Here is a 13,675-nt window from a genome sequence, read left to right as displayed (position 1 = left end):
TCCTCAGTCAGCATTATTTTTGGCAATGCCAGCATGGTAAAGCTAAGCTGTAGAAGTGGGTGTTATATTTCATTCTGAAAGCGCCGTGGTTTGAAGTCATTGTGTTATTGTGTCTCTTCAAAAGCAAGTTCAATAACTACAGAGAGAAAAGCCAAGTAAACTCTGTGTCCTGAGCGAATAAGCATCATCTTTTTAATTAGCAGCTCCATTTTAATCTGTAGAAATGCAACTGTAATGGGCAATTATGATCATACAATATGAGTAATTGCCTCCAGGAAACCTGGACTCTGAAGATCAGAAAATTAAGACAAAGACTTTGATTGGACAGAGCATTTCAGTACATGCTTAATTTTAAGCATTTGCTATTGCATCAGAACAAGAACATTTAGGCCCTTGGCAAACATTACACTTGAAATGTGATTATGTTAATGGGCCACACATTCAAGCAAATCATCACCAGAAAACAAGCTACAAAATGGTGATCCAGCCTAAAAGATGTTACTTCTTAAATGCAGAACAGCTTTGCAAAGATGTAGGTTGTAGCCATATTGGTCTAAAGACATAGACAGACAAGGTCCTTTGGGTAAATCTGATATTTTTTTATTAGACCAACTCAAATAGTTGGAAAAATTCTTCTTAGCAAGCTTTTGGGCACAAACACCCTTCATCAGACTGAGGAAGCATCTGCGTAGGCCATCTGCATAAACTATCTGCAGAAGCTTCCTCAGTCTGATGAAGGGTGTTTGTGCCTAAAAGTTTACTAAGAATTTTTCCAACTATCTGAGTTGGTCTAATAAAAGAATATCTTTGCAACACATTTGTATTACACTTTAATTTGGATGTGTCATATAACATAGTGTGGGGGAATGAGGAAGAGCAGTCCACTCTGGGATGCTGGTCCAGGTTTTCCAGTGGGCTGCTCTGTCCTCCAACTTCCCTCCTTGAAAGTGAATTCCTTCCCTCTATGACTCATGCTGAATCTTGCTGGGCCAGGGTGCCTCAGCAGGAGGTGTCATGACTCACCCTTCCTCTCCCATTCCCCAACCAGGTTCCAAGGCCTCTTATGCCATGTAGCACCTCTTCCTTGTGAGAGCCAACGTACAGAAACACTCAACAACAAGCTTCACTTGCACTCAGTGGGAATCAAAGAGGATGAGAGAATTTATTCAGATAAATAAAAGAAAGAGGAAAAGAGGGAGAAAGGAAAAGTGAATACAAAAGCACACCTCATCCAGTTTCCTTGGAGAGTTCAAACCTTTCTGCTCCTGCCTTCCCAGCCTCCTCCTTCTGCCTGGGTCTCCCCTGTTCTGTGCAAGGCTCAAAGGAGGCAGCTCCTTCACCCACAGGGAACCCAGCTGGTAAACTCATAGCTCAGTTCTCATAAGCAGCACATCTAGAAGTGGGAGAATGACAAACTCTGCTAACAGTTCTTCAGCTGCCCTTCCTGGCACATGGCAGCAGACCAAGATCCCAGGCCACGTTTTTCACCTTCTGGATAGCTTGTCCTGTGAATGGTAACCTGGCAGAACAGTTTCCGTTGAGCATCATTGTTTGTTTGATAGAAATATCATCTGCCAGGGCCTTGCTTAAGTGCCTATTAAATCAAACCCTAGATTTGAGTCCATACAATACACAAAGTTATAAGTCATTTGCTCTGGCCATGCTGGCATTCTCAGAGTGGCAAAAGAAACCTAACCAAGAGGCTTTGTGATACCCATTCAGTAACTAAAAAAAAATTCAGTTTTCCCAACTGTCTATCACCTAGAATCCCAGATATATGCTTTAATTTAATATTAGCTAGAGTCTTTTTTTATTCTCAGTAAAGCTATCTAGTAACCTTACTTTGTTTTTCAGATTCTGAAATGAACAGCCTTTCTGTTTTAACATAAGAAAGCCATGCCACCACCCTCAGGCATCTTCTAAAGTCTGAAAATAACTAAGTGCTGTCTGGTAATATGTTTTTGGTCATGATTTAGATATTAACAGGCACCAATTAACATCTATGTTTCTATGCCTAAATCTTCCTCAAAGCAAAGCTTTGGCTCTGTATTCCTATCTGGCTTACATCCTACAAATATCATCCTGATTCTCCTATCACTCATGAACAAACAGCCTACTAGAAGTAGAAGTCAAGATACAAGAGCGTAAAAATTGTATAAGGTGAAAATCAAGCCCTGTTTCTTAGTTTTATACTTAATAACATAAGTGTCTCTCTATCAAATCCATCTATTCCATTTCTACAGCCTGCTGATAATTTAAGTTTTAAGTGGGAAGATGAGTGTTCCTTTTCGGAATTGAAAAATTGAAACAATGGGAAGGAGATGATGCTAAATAAAAACAAGATACACATATAGCAATGACATTATGTCAAGTATAGCACATTATATATATATATATATATATATATATATATATATATATATGCTCAATTGCCATGAAGGTATCTAATGGATAGCTTTTAACTCTACACTTAGGCAGCAAATAACTTTAACCCTTACTAACCTTGGGATCATATTTACAGACATTTCAACTGTTTTTGACTATTCTCTATAATGTTTCCAGATTATAAGTTTTCATTCAGTGTTACACAAACATTTATAGTCTTCTTCACATTTCTTGATGGTGGTAGTTTCAGTTATTTCTTTTTTTCCTTCTCTCTCTCCTGCAACTATAGAAAGTCCCATTCTTCACAATGGTTGAACTACTTCATGGCATTTACTAATTAGAAATACTTCCAAATTCATTCCCTATAAATTCTTGCCATTCCTGGCCATTGTACACACAAAAAACAACACACACATTGCTACTTGTATGATCCCCTCTTACAGTAAGAAATAATTTAGCCATTCATTTTAAGAGCCGAATTTCCACAGCTGCAGCTGAAATCAATGGGATCTTCCAATTCTAAGCATCTCTCAAAGTCAAGCCTTTGATTGAGAATCAAGCACAGACCTTTATCGATGGATTTGGAAGGGGATAAGCTAGTTTCATTTGAAAATGTGCTATAGACCAGCAACCTTAAAAAGTAATATTGAGCTATCATGTTTTAATCATCAATGTGAAAGGGTTCAAGGTCTCCTTAGACTTTTGATTTTGCTTTCATGAAAAATTAAACAGTAAAAACAATCTATGGTACTGATTTATCAAGACAGTAAACTTTACAATCAATTTTAGGAATCCATTTATTTTACATATAAGTCTGAAGATATCTCTGCAAGTTTCAAGGACTGGATCCATTTACCAGTATGACAACAGACATAGAGCACTGTATTCTGGCTTCTAAAGCCATCACTGCATTGTAAATACTCAGACTGCACCAGTGACATCGGTTGGTGGCACTTTAAATGCAGAAAGCTGACACAAGCAGTATGCCTTCTCAGTTCTACAGGATTGTATGCAAGGACAAATCAAATACCTCCTGTTTCTACATAGTATGTGATCTCTCCACTGTCGTGTCCAGACTACCCATAAAAATAAAAAGGGAAGGTTGGGCTATTACACCAACTCAATTTTTAAAGCCAATGTTTGGGCAGGACAGAAGGGCTTGTTTATTTGTTTATATCGATGGGCACTCGGTGGTGGAAGGTTCTATGTGTTCCATACCCATGGTTTTCACATTTTTTGGGTTACATACCCCTTTACCTGAAAAACAGTGCAAATTTTACACCCTACACCAAACAGGTTTCTGCACATTCATTCCTTAGGAAGAACATCAGCGCTGATGTTAATGTGTGGCAATGCCATTACTCACCACACATTGAGAATCATAAGCTGTACTACCATTATTAAAATTTAGGCATGTAACATTTGGCAAAGTGCCTCATACCACCAAGGTTACATGTACTTGAGTTTGAAAACCATTGTTTAATATTGATCCTATTAAAGTCATTGATATCAAGACTTCACCACACATATTTTGTCTCATTCTGATAACACAGTATACTACTATGTATACTGCTATATTCCATGATTTCTTATTTACTCATTAATATGATACTTTGATATTCTGTATTCTTATTACTACTGTCATAAAGCCCTTGATCAATCAAAAACAGTGGTACTCATGAGCCAGATCCAACCCACAAAACCATGTCATCCAGTCTGTAGAGTTCCCCAGAGGACTAAACATTTGGCAGCAGGGGAGATGTGGAAATTAATACTGCCATCACTCCCTTACTGCCAAATTTCCAGGTCCTCCAGGCCAGATGACATGGCCCTGCATGTAGAGCCAGGGCTGCGGGCACAATCTGGCAAAGGGTACAACCCTGTACATGGGCTTGATCCAGCACATGGTGCCAAGGTTGTGGCCTGATCTAGTACACAGGACCAGGGCCTGATCCAGCATGTGGGGCTCAGGCCATGGGAATGATATGGCATGTGGAACTGGGGCCTGACCTGGCTCATGGAGCTGAGGCAATCTGCAATGGGTCAGGGCTAGAGCGGAGGTGTGATTTGGCATGTAGGGACAGGGACAGAGGCCTGGATATGGTGCATGGGTCCAGGGCCTAATCTGGAGCATGCAAGGTGGTGAGGGGGGCACACCAAACCAGTCCTGCAAACTGATCCCACACAACTCATCTGACCCATGGGGATGAAAGGTTGGGCACCACTGGTCGAGAAGATAGCCATATGCTTAAATTTACAACCCATATGTAGGCCCATTGATTTCAGTGTCTTTACAAGATTTTGCAGGACTGAAGTCTGTATCTGTGATGCAAATAAAATCTACTTTTGGCAGGAGGAAAAGAAGGAACTGTCCCTACCATACTGACAAAAGAATTTGAATAAAGCATGATCTACAGCTTGTGCTGGGGCAATTCACAATCCCTACAGTTATTATCCTCCATTACTCTGATTTACCTTCTAAAACAGAAGTGGAAAGACACTGACACTACTCTTATAGGGGTTTGTCTACATGGAGGAACTCAGGAAAGCAAAGAGATGCAAGATACCACGCACTGCACTTGCATTTTAATATTCTCATTCAGAAATCAAGTGGGCTTAGGTCTCAGTGTTTTAATCTTCCTGAGCACGTCTACACAGGCCAATATGGTGCCATTATTAGTGCACTGTCATTTAGTACTTTCTCTTGGAAGTACTAAAAGACAGTACAGTAACACCCTGTACTGCACCATGCACGGTTATTTTTAGGAACTACATCACTGTAGCGACACTGTACCATGAGGGAGCGTGTCACTAGGGCAACATAGTTGTGGTATAATGATTTTTGCTCACAGAGTTACTAATTTATGGCTACTAAACTTCTGAATGAGTGAATCCATTTAAGGTGCACAGCATGAACAACACTGAAAAATTTATGAATGATGATTCTAATGATGATCGTGATGATGATGATGACAACGATGATGAAGCACACCTAAACCAGCATTCAAAAGAAGCAGAATACAAGAGAATTCAAAAGACTGCACTGCAGTCTTTAATAGAATTCACTTTTGACCTAGCTAAAAGACTTGTCTTTGACTGCCAAAAAGTTTTGGCAGCCAATCCAGATCTGTTCACCCAAGAAGTACAATACGTTTTGAGAGGTATTCATTAAGTCTTACTGTCAGATTGCATTGGTGGGTATAAAGCAGCAAGGAGACATATTTTTTATACATTTTATGAAATTTAATTGTTGCAACATTTCTGTTAAAATAATCTGGAAAATAGTCTTTTTTATGTACAATTTTCATTCTCAGCTGAACTCCCTGGAGAAGTGTGAATAGTCATGAGTAGTTCCTAACCCAGGGCTTATAGGTAAAATGGTAAAATGTTGCCAGTGTGACCTTTTAACACAGGGGTGGGCAAAATATGTCCACGGGCTGGATTCAGCCCGTGAGGCCATTCTATCTGGCCCACGGGGCCCCTAAAAAATGTAGAAAATTAGTATTTCTCTGCCCTTGATTCCTGTGAAAAATGACAGGAACCAAAGGCAGTAGGACCCAGGGGAAGCCTGCCCGGCTCCACCGCCCAGCCACAGTTTCTGGGCTGGGAGCACCTGGCTGCCCCAGTGCAGGAAGCTCAAGTAAGTGTGGGGGGGGAACCCCAGGCAGGGAAGTCGGGGGGAAGCAGCCCCTCCCTGCCCCACACCCGGTGCCTCACGCTGCAGCTGCTCACAGCCCACGTGGGGCTGCCTGTGCCCACTCCAGACAGCCCCACGCGGGCTACAAGCGCCTGCAGTGCAGGGCACCGGGCATGGGGTGGGGGAGGGGCCACTTCCCCCCCATGCTAAGCTTTTCCCTGGGCTCCTTCCCTGCACGGAAAAGAGCAGCCCTTCCCCACCCCATGGCTGGTACCCCACACTGCAGGCAAACTATGTCATTGGCCAGAACACATTACTTGTTTGGTATGGTTGCCCAGGGGCCTGAAAAGTAGGGGGACTCATTTAGGTATTTCTATGCTATCCCTTTGGAACTCCCAGGGGCACTGCTCTTGAATGTGTTATGTCCCCCTGCTCCAGCTCACCACAAACCAAATGAGAAGTGACGCAGTAAAGCCATACTAGGGCAACTGTTTTTAATGCTCTCAAGCACACAAGAGATCCCAAACATGAAGAGAGGCATTATTGCCTGATTTCTGGGCTGAGCATGTGTGAACCTGAATCAGACGGGTTTGGCATGGTTGAGAATGGCACCCCCCGGGAGCTCTGGTAGAGCTGTACGCATATCATTAGTCAGTTAAATGATGGCTAGTGTGTTGGCAACTTTTTGGATATGCCAATCACCATCAATGCAGAAACTTTTGCAGAGCCCCCTAAGGAGCCTGTAATGTTTTGTTAGAAAACTGCCCATTTCAAACTGAGACTAGCTGGCTTTGTGGTAGGAAGTTTTGTAGTCCTCAGAGCTGGGCCAGAAATGTCAAGGCATCAGAAAAGTATTTTTGTAATAATAATAATAAAGTTTCTAACAATGTCATCTCCTGGAACTGACTTTTTTTTAAAAAAGCAATTGTTATTTTATGAGTTTTCTTTTTTTAAACTGGCATTTGTGAAATGGCAAAAAAGACATAAAGAAGTCTGTTTAATATGCATACCCTTGAAATATTTTCAAAGATGGAAAACCAGTCAAAAAACATGAACAAAAATGTGTCCACAGTTTATGCCTGAATGGGAAAGTTCACAAGAATAGAAATCAAAGAGATTTTTCAATTCTAGGTCTATGCTTCAAATGCAGCTGAAGTTGCCAGTGAACAAAAAAGTTTGCCTCTTGAAGGCAGTTTGATGGCTGTATGAAGTAGTGTTGTATTTTTATACACTTCCTGGAGGGCAATCAGGACTGCCAACTTTATGGGCACTAATTGAATGCTTCATTGACAGTTGCAGCAGTGAGGCAAGGACTAAAAGGATGTCCTCATCTATAGGTTCCACACAGATTAACTTCTCGCACATTAGGAAACAAGTTTAAAACAACTTCTAGATATTCTTAACTTAAAATACTTATGCTGGCCATTGGGGACAAGGAATAACTTTGCATTATAAAACTGGCTTCTAAAATGTCCTTGAAACTAGATGGTATTATCCTATATCTACTGTATTCTTCGGATGGGTAAATTGAAACTATAAAAGATTAAATGATTTACAGAGTAGCCTTGTGTTCAGTTCAGTGACATTCTCTTCCTCAGATAGTTTAAGTGTTTGAATTTGTATGATTTCCATGCTTTTCACCTTTTCCTCTCAAGAACAAGAATATTTGTTTTTAAATAAGGCTTGGAAAAGAAAAACTGCTGGTATAGTAGTTTCAGGATAGAAAGACTTTTTTTTCCCCCTTAAAACACATAAATAGCAAAAACCCAAGTCACAGACTTACTAGTCTCATAGGTTCCAGAGATTGGTGCTCACTTGCAAGTACTTTCCCTGCATCTGTGATCACATCAAGGTTTATCCATACCTTTGCTCTACCCAATGCTGATATGTGCCCTGTTCCACAGCAAACTTATAAATCTTTTGGTAAATCCACTGCTTCTGCCTCTTTTGTTGTAGTTGAATGCAATGTAGGACGTAATGACTATTTCCAAATCCTAAATTCATAGACTTGGAACAAACTGACAAAGCAACAAGGCCACATGGATTATAATACTGAATTCTCAAAGAAATATCAAGGGAAACAAGAATCTTTTGGAGAAATTTGTGTAATAGCTGAATAGATATGTATCTTGAACAGAAAAAGTTGTTTGTGCACTTCAGTCTTGTGAAACGCAAAATAAAAGATACAGAAATCATAATAGGCATCAGATTTATAAACCAAACTGAGTCACACTGAGAGAGAAGCAGAGACAAAGAACTGAAGATTGAGAAAATGATTATAAATCGCATTTCTAACTCTGAATGCTATTTGTAAACAATACAATAAAAAGACAAACATTGTCTGCAGTTGCATATAATGAACTGCACAGTATAATGGGAACAGCCATAATCCCAGTCATGGATGAGTTCTTTCGTGTGCTGTCAGAAGCTGGGAGCAACAGAGAGACAATATTGTTGTTTGGAGAGACTATAGCAACCAGTGCTGTCTGGAAGCAGAACTAGTAGGATCTTGACCGTGTTGCACCCTGTTCTTCTTGCTCATAGCACTGTAATCATGGAAAACTCAAGAAATACCTAAGAACCAATTATATACCCTTTCAGGTTAGAAGACATTAGGCAAAAATTGTGAAAGCAAATAGAAAATAGATCCTCAGAATAAGGATTCAATAAAATGAATCATGACCTGGCGTGGTAGCAATACCAATAAACATATGTCAATGAATGTGTATGACTAGGGGACCTAAGGAAACTCAGAAAAAGGAAAGGTAAAGTTGGAGAAGGAACATATAAGTATAAAAAGAGCAAGTCAAAATGTGTATAGCTATTACTTATTCTTTTTCTCACACAGTAAAAACCCCTTTTTTGGATTTGCCATTTTGAGCATGTTAGCTTTAAACTTAATACAAAATAGCTATTACCTACCTGCTAGCTGTGGCAGGGCAGAGGGGTGGTGGGATACGTTGGATGTTTGTGAAAGTCTGAAGAGAATATAGTAGGGTTCACTCCGGTGTCTGAGTTGTAGAAATGAGAGTGAAATCTACTAAAGACAATGGGGTTACCCTGGTGTAAAAACAGTATAAGTAAGATTAGAATCAGGGAAACTGCATAGCACTTCCAAACCAGGACCTCAGATCATCCTCCTTGAGGGAAGCTTCTTTTCTGTCTTATTGCCTTGTTCTGTTTTCACTTTCATTTCAAACTTCCCCCATTCCTGTATCATTTCATAGATTGACAAATTTTAAGCTCAGAAGGAACTATTAGATCAGCTAGTAAAGTGGTTCTCAACCTTTTCCTACCAGGACCCATTTGCAAAGGTCCATGGCCTGTCCTGACCCACACCCCCTTGGTCCTGCTGGTGCTTGGCCCCCAGCCCCCTGTCCCTCTGGGCTATGCTGGTGTTCCTTACTCCTGACCCACAGCCCCCTGCTCCCCACAGTCCTGCCAAACAGTGATGCTGTTTCAACTCTGTTTTGATGTTTCGCTAGATCGGCCAGAGCCAGGCCAGCTGAACTGACTTCCCATCCCCATCACTATAGTCAAAACATTTCCACTTTTGAAATATTTTGACTAGCCTCGTTTTGTTTTGAGGCTGTTTCAAAGCCCTTTGTTTCATTTTGATTTTGCTGTGTTGACCTAAAAATGAGTCAAAACAGTGTTGAATGGAAAGGCTGGTGCAATTTCCAGCAGCCCTGCTGGCCACCTTGCCCCCACAAGCACAGGCACTGGCCCCCACAAGCACAGGCACAGTGCCACCAGCCCAGCCATGAAGCTCTCCCCCACTCCCTACCCCCACTGGAAGGAGCAGGTGCCTTCCCACCACCCCTCTGCCCTGCCACAGCTAGCAAACCGTTGAAATATTCTTGCAACCCACTTTTGAGAAACCCCAGGGGTTGAGAAACAGTGATCTAGTGTGACTTATGCCTCAAAGACTTATCAAATTTCACCTTTATCCTGTATCATGTGAAGCAACTTGCATTTGGCTAAAATGTGTACCCCAAAAGACATCCACTCTTGATTTTAAAACCAAGAGAAGGACAATCCACTGCTTTTCATTCTCACTGCTAAAAAATCTATGCTTAATTTGAACTGATCTGTCCTTACATTCCAGCCATTGGTTCTTGTTATGCCTTTCTCTGCCACTGCAAAGACTCCTTGGTATCAGGTATTTGCTCCACCTGACCGCACTCAAATGTTTACTTTTTAAGAAGCTAAACAGTAAAGTATTTCCATATTTTGGAAATAAGATGATGTTGTTAAATGGGGTTGACTAACCCACATTAGCTAACTGGAGTTAAAGTGAAGATAAGGCAATTTGGATCTTAATTTGCATTGGCAGCTCAGGTTCAATGATAGATTCTCCTATAAACTTTTCTCAAGCTGCAAATGTTGTCTTATCTTCATCACTAATTTAAACTGAGTTAGGTCATTTGCATTAGCCAATCCACATTAGGAATACACTTTTTTATTATTTTAAAATGCCTTAATCTCTCACTTCCTTTACTTGCAAACTACTTAGAGTACCACTTACCCACTTTACTGGATCCATTTGAATGTGTAATGTAATATAATTTTGCTTTCACTGTAAAAAACATCAGTCCCATAATACACACTTCAGTTCTAATACATACTTAAATTCTTTAGAAAAAAATAATTAAACTAAACGAGATTTAACTATGTAAAACTACAAAAAACAGACACTTCAGAATTAAGAGAGTTATTTTAACTTGAGGTTATAACTAAATTAAAGGATCAGCTTTAATGACAACCTCAAAGAAATTCCTGTGGGAAACCTCAAGCCATATGTTGAATATCCTTTAATGAGAATGGGAGTTACTTCCACAAAGGGGAAAGCACCTTTATATCACAACTGTCCTGTTGGAGGGCAGAATATGTCATGATAATAGCTTGATGAAGGAAAAATGGATAAGGACATCACTGTAGATCAAAGCCATACTCCTTTCTGCTTAGATGCATTAAGGAAATTCACAACACAAAAATAAAATTAAATCGACAGTGCTTGGGTAGAATATTTAAAGTCACCTTCCCAACCATATTGCAAATGTGATGAATTTAATCAGTTGTGAATTTACTTGAAATAAACATGAAATTTATTGTACTGAAAATTCTAAAGCCAGTTGATTATGATCCAGTGAGGCTACTAATAAGGACTAACAGAACAGGACATAATCATTTTGCAGTTAATGCTATTAGCTTCAGTAGAGTTATCTCACAAATGAACCTGGCCCATGTTGTTTGTAGATGATTTATATCCAGTTTGTACATTAAACGGCTAACACTGCCAATTAATCCATTCAAAGAACAAAGGGAAATATCAGGCCTCAGAATATACATAGTCCTAGCTGAGCCTTATACATTCTGAGGTACTAAAAGGATTAAAGAAATAAACCACTTAAAAGAACACATTATTTTTACTTTTAGATCATCCTACTGACTAGATTCCTGAAGATACTAGACTGTTCTTTCTGTTAGCTGTTTTTTTTCATGTTTTAAAACTCAAACAAGCAAGCACATTTTTTGTAAATAAAACACTTTAAAGGCTTTGTCAATACTTTAAGGAAGATTTATTCCAGTCTTCCCTAAAAATCTTGCTTCTTTTCCCATGACAGAAGCACAATTTTTCTACTGGGCATTTCCACACAATGTTTTGCTGTGGCCTTCATTCTTGGCCAGCTACTGCAGCTCTCACTAATCCTTATGACTGCTTTTACTGACAAGGATTAGATAGTCAGTACCATTAACCCACAGTCAAGGGCACTATGCCACTTATTAGAAGGGTTTTTTTTATCAGACACCTTTGATCCCAAGCAATGCTTCTTAGCTGACAGCTCACTGGGAATGCAATGCATATTAAGGAAAAACCACAGTGAATAGTTTGCCCCATGAGAAATACTGCCCAGCAGATTAGCTTGCCCTAAAAAAGGGTGGGGTACATGCAGAAAAAGCATAAAAAAGGATCAGAAATGGAAAAGCAGACAGCAAAATAAATTAAATATGTTAAGATATACAGGGCTTGTCTAGACTATACTTGCAGTAGACTAATTAGCTGTACAGTAAATGTCACATGTCTACACATATTAAGCCAAAGTAAACTAATTTACTATGCAGCAGCTCCCCAAGAGGGGGCCTTACCCCAGTGCCCCCTGCCAGCCAAGAGCTGGCACCCAGGGGGGCCTGGAGCTTCCCCTGGCTGCTGTAGGGGGACAAAGCAGGGCATGTAGATACAGTTGCCTAAGCAATCTTACTTCAGCCACCATTTATATATGTGTTGAGGTAAAAAGCCTTTGTAAACAACCACATACTAGTATTTTTGCCAGCTTTGCAGACAGCAAAATAAATTAAATATGTTAAGATATACAGGGCTTGTCTAGACTATACTTGCAGTAGACTAATTAGCTGTACAGTAAATGTCACATGTCTACACATATTAAGCCAAAGTAAACTAATTTACTATGCAGCAGCTCACATGTAGATGCTGCCCCAACTGGCTGGGACATGAGCATGCTTCGATGTGAGGGCTGCCTACTGGCTAGCCAAGCACTAAAGCACCCTTGTGCCCTGGCCAGCCCCTCCACAGCATGTTGAGCCAGGGGAAGCAGTCCCAGGCTAGCAAACTGTCCCCCAAGTCCCTCTGCCATCCAGAGCTGCTCTGACTTGATTCAACATGCTGCAGTCCCAGGTACATGTGAAGACACGGTGTCTGGGAGCAATGAACTTGAGAGCAATAAGATCTAGAGTTTATTCATGTTATTCATGTGCATTAATTGCTTGGGTAGATATGCACTCACTACACTGCTTGGCTGCAGAATGCAGCTGAATTAAGGCAACAATCAATTTGGTGTTTCCTACCTGTGAGTACTTGACTTTGAAACCTAGGAATGTAGGACATAGGACTGAAAGGGAGCATTATATATAACATCTGTACAAGAAGGTATTAAGAACTGTTACAACACTAAACATTGTTCCAACAACAATGAATAAAATTCCCTTTCAGCACCCAATAAGAATCTGCACAAAATATTAATTATATATTGTATTTGCAAAACTTGCCAAAGTGAGTAGTTGTGTTTATGGTTCTGCTTAGGTGGGAAAAATGTATATATTTTTGTAAGGCTCCAAATTACTATGATGCTATAGATAGCTGCAAAATGCGAGCCAGATAAGAATCCAGATCTTCAGTTACTACAGTTTAATTATAATTTCTGTGTACCAAGTTAAATGTATGATTATCATGTTGTATTTACAAGAGACTGTGTAAAGAAACAGACACCAATGCTCAGTTCTTAATTACCAAATTCACTTTCATCATGAGGTGAAACTATTATCAGGACTAAACACTAAGAAGGTAAATATGGAACACAAGACCCAATTTCAAACCAAATCACTGTTATCATGCAAGGCTTCCCAGGAATGAACAGATGGGAGATGTTTATTAGCAAACTCCTATATCCATTAAAAGAGGGGCACAAAGCAATGTTGTATTAACTAAAATATAGCATACCTGTTGAAATATAGTAATCTATTAATTGCTACACAAAGCATTATTTCTGAAACAAAAGCTCAGAAGGAAATGAGTGTTAAAATGTAACTCTTAAAGATCAGCAAAACTGAAAGAAGGAAGTAGGCAAGGTAGGG

The 13,675-nt window shown here is 39.9% G+C and overlaps 1 pseudogene; it reads left to right on the top strand.

The window, feature by feature from the left end:
- The first annotated feature begins 5,296 nt into the window (after positions 1–5,296).
- Positions 5,297–13,675, top strand: part of LOC149870339 (uncharacterized) — a 47,334-nt pseudogene continuing 38,955 nt past the window's right edge.

The sequence above is a fragment of the Crocodylus siamensis genome, chromosome 2 (assembly GCF_052110815.1).
Source record: "Crocodylus siamensis isolate JL-2025a chromosome 2, ASM5211081v1, whole genome shotgun sequence".
NCBI lineage: Eukaryota > Metazoa > Chordata > Crocodylia > Crocodylidae > Crocodylus > Crocodylus siamensis.
Note: the sequence above shows the minus strand (reverse complement) of the source record. Positions and strands in the feature narration are given on the sequence as shown.